This window comes from Lynx canadensis, chromosome C1 (assembly GCF_007474595.2).
Source record: "Lynx canadensis isolate LIC74 chromosome C1, mLynCan4.pri.v2, whole genome shotgun sequence".
Lineage (NCBI taxonomy): Eukaryota > Metazoa > Chordata > Mammalia > Carnivora > Felidae > Lynx > Lynx canadensis.
Window position 1 is genome coordinate 17,526,882 of NC_044310.1, and position 4,305 is coordinate 17,531,186.

The following is a 4,305-nucleotide window of genomic DNA, read 5'->3' on the forward strand; positions in this document are numbered from 1 at the left end:
CTCTTTCTCACAGATGAGTGAGTGTGGGGAGGCCTGGCCTTCCGTCCCTGTCACCACTTCCCCTCTGGGACCCCACTGCCACAGCATTCTTGTCCCTGTAGCTGAGCTGTTTCTCACAAGGAACTCGGGCCAGCGTAGGGCACAGGTGTACGCCCTGGAGCCAAGGGACTTGGGTTCTAATCCAACATCGCGTTCATGACCTTGAGCAATTCGCTTTAACCTTCCCAAACCTTAGGTTTTTTTTCATCTGCAAAATGGAGATAATGCACCAGCCTTACACAGATCACCTCAAAGGACATTCCGTTCCAATCAATCCCTCTTGCCTGTCAGATCAGAGCTTTGAAATCCAATGCCCATCGGCACCCGCCAGATAACACAAATGGGTGAAGGGTGCTGGTATGGGGCAAGAGAGAGTAGCGGGGACTGTGGGGGAGTGGAGACACATGACCCAGTCAGAGGGGGCTGGCATCTCAGCTCCAGCCAAGCCCTGCTGCATGGGAGTGCAGACCCCGGCTGCCAGCTGTCCCAAACATTTGGAACATGTTCCCCTTTTTCTAAGAGATAATAGAAATCCTGACCTTTGTGTAATGGCTTCCAATTTTAACGTTTTTTTTTTATTTTTATTTTATTTTTATTTTTTTTTATTTTTGGGACAGAGAGAGACAGAGCATGAACGGGGGAGGGGCAGAGAGAGAGGGAGACACAGAATCAGAAACAGGCTCCAGGCTCTGAGCCATCAGCCCAGAGCCCGACGCGGGGCTCGAACTCACGGACCGCGAGATCGTGACCTGGCCGAAGTCGGACGCTTAACCGACTGCGCCACCCAGGCGCCCCCCCAATTTTAGAATGTTGACCACAAAGTCAAATATTTTAGAAACGCTATGTGGGTCAAACCAACACCATTTTCCGTTCACGTTTGCTAGATCATGGGCTCCCTGAAGGCAGGGATTGTGTCCCTAATGCCCAGTCCTGGGTGTTTTCATACCTGTTATCAGATAGAATGTTTATGTATTTATGTATTGTTTCAAGTTTTAATCTAAATTCCAGTTAACATACAGTGTAATATTAGTTTCCGGAGTAGAATTTAGTGATTCCTGATTTACATACAACACCCAGTGCTCATCCCAGCAAGGGCCCTCCTTAATCTCCAGCACCCATCTGGCCCATCCCCCACCCACCTCGCCTCTAGCAACCCTCAGTTTGTTCTCTATAGTTAAGGGTCTGTTTTATGGCTTATCAGATAGAATATTTAATGAGATCTACTTCTACCTAGGGATACAGAGATGAGTACGGTAAAGTTCCTGCCTTCCTAGATGAATGGCATTTGATTATCTCATTAGATATTTTTACTTACTACCCCCACTTTCCAGACCCCAACGGATAGATCTAGGCCTGTGGTTCTCAGGAAGGGAGATCGTGCCCCAGAGGCAGAGGTGCCGGACTCAGCAAGTAAGAATGTAGGATGGCGGGGCGCCTGGGTGGCTCAGTCGGTTGAGCATCCGACTTCGGCTCAGGTCATGATCTGGCGCTCCGTGAGTTCAAGCCCCGCATCAGGCTCTGTGCTGACAGCTGGGAGCCCGGAGCCTGCTTCGGATTCTGCGTCTTCCTCTCTCTCTGCCCTCCCCCGCTCGCGTTCTGTCTCTTTCTCTCAAAAATGGTCAAACATTAAAAATATATATATAAAAAAAGAATTTTCAAGGTTAAGGTAGGAAGGACACTGGGAATCTGGGTTCTAGTGTGGTCTTGGCTACTTCCTGGCCGCGTGACGTTACTTCCCTTGTGTAGTATCCATTTCCCCATTCCTAAAATGAGGAAGTTGGAGCTAATCGGTGTTTCTATAACTTCCGCATGCATCTGAATCGCCCAGAAGGCTTGTTAAAACACAGATTGCTGTCCCTTCCACCCCAGGTTTCTGACTGAAGTATTCTGGGGGGAGGCCTGAGAATCTGCATTCTTAACAAGTTCCCAGGTGATGTCGTTGGTCCTTGGACACACCTTGGGGAGCCTGAAGGAAATGACAGATAGGAGACCTTCTTGCCGGGGCAGTCCAGGATCCCCAAGTTTCCTGGGTGCCCTGGGCAGGGCTGATGGGACCCGCTAAGGAAGTCTGTTTTCTTTTTTTCCCCAGAGAGGGCTAGGTGCATCGGCAGGGAAGGGTCCAGGAGCTGGTTTTCTCCAGCTGGCTTTCCCCTCTGGACAGCCAGCCTCACCAGCCCGCGCACAGTGAGATTCTGCCATCTACTGGATGCATCTAGCCCGTCCCGGGCCTCTCATGGCGCTACATTTAGGACCTGATTGAAGGAGGAACATTCAGGGGTGACATATCTCCCAGCGGGCCCCAGGGAAGCAGACTTTGTCAGGTCTGGGCCTTCTGACCCCTTCAGATGACTCAGTTTCCGGTATGGATGTGGGAGCCTGAATTAACCTAGGAAAATGAAAACAAAATGCAGTTGCAAGTCCGTGGGGTGGCAGTTTTCACCAAACTGTTACGCCTTGAAGCTTCTGAAAACCCAACACCAGTGATCTGAATTCACTAAGTGCAAATGCTGGTGATATTTATATGGGAAAGGGTTGTGTATCTGTACGAGTCTTTACCACAGGTACTCTTTTTTTAATTTTTTTTTTTATGTATTTAAAAAAAATTTTTTTTTTTTAGCCTTTATTTATTTTTGAGACAGAGAGAGACAGAGCATGAACAGGGGAGGGTCAGAGAGAGAGGGAGACACAGAATCGGAAACAGGCTCCAGGCTCCGAGCTGTCAGCCCAGAGCCCGACGCGGGGCTTGAACTCATGGACCGCGAGATCGTGACCTGAGCCGAAGTTGGCCGCTTGACCGACTGAGCCACCCAGGCGCCCCCAAAGATACTCTTTTAGGTGGCTGCATAAGGCGTGTTTAAAATGTGGTGATTCGTGTATCAAACTAAGAAAAAACCCAAACCAATAGCGACGCTGGCAAGCAGGCAGTGAGACAGACCCTGTGGGCGTGTGGCCTGGAAGGAAGCCGGCTCCGGGTTTTGCAGTGTGGGATAGAGGTTTGAGCGCAGCCTCTGGACCTGGGCTAGACCTAGGGAATTCTAGCCTGGGGGGAACATACTGTGTTGGTCAAAGCACTTTCTTAATTTCTTCAGCCTTTGAAATGAGCAACTGGGAGCCGGCCGATGTTTGTCCGACTTCATCAGATCACCAGAAGGGCTGGAAGATTTCGAGGCACAGAGATGCTCGTTCGACAGGTGCAAGTGGGCCCGACAGTACACCTGTCTTAACCAGCTCCCTTGTCACCTATGTGACACCCTGGTGAAGCCCCCTGCAAGCCTTAGCTTCCTCACCTGGGAATCTCCAAAGGGTGATCGCAGGTAGTATGTGAGGCGGTCCTGCACAAAGTTGTGGCTCCTCTCATGAATCTCAAACATGCCCACAGAGAGCATTTGAAACAGTAATTAACTTGTGGAAACTTATTTTAAGAAACTAATCACATGATCAACGATGTTACATTGGTATTATTTATGATGGTGAGAACCAGGAGGCATTCTAAACATCCGATAATAGAGGAATTACTTAATAAATTATGGTACATCCATGCGTTGGAAGGCAATACAGCTATTAGAAATGAAGCTGTCTTCTTTTTTTAATGTTTATTTTTTTTTGAGAGAGAGAGAGAGAGAGAGAGAGTGGGGGAGGGGCAGAGAGAGAGGGGGACAGAGGATCTGAAGCCGGCTCCAGGCTCTGAGCTGTCAGCACAGAGCCTGATGTGGGCCTCGAACCCATGAACCGTGAGATCATGACCTGAGCTGAAGTCGGACGCTTAACCGACTGAGCCATCCAGATGTCCCAGCAATGAAGCTTTCAAAAACAAAAAACAAACAAAAAAAACCCATCACAATGACTTTGGAAAATGCTCACAATATAAATTAAGAGGAAAAAAAAAAGCAAAAGGCTTGGATGTTATGAGCTGATATCCACTTGTTAAATATACAAAGACGTGTTCAACAGGGGCAGGGGCTGGAGGTGGGGATTGGGGGTGGGGGGATCGGCCTCTACCCCTCTCCCCTCTACATTTGAGCCACTGGGGCATGGGTCCTTATTTTAGTTTCTCAAAGATCCCACACGTCCTCCAACCTCAGGGTGTTCAATGCTGTTCCCTGAACCAGAAAGCTCTTCCCTTCTAATTCATTATTCAGACGTCAGCCGCAATGCCATTGCCTCTCTTGAGAAGCTCTCCCTGACTACCCAGGCAAGGTTAAGCCCCACTGTTATAAGCAGTTCTTATATTTATAACTCTTGCCCTTCCCTGTCTGAAGACTATAA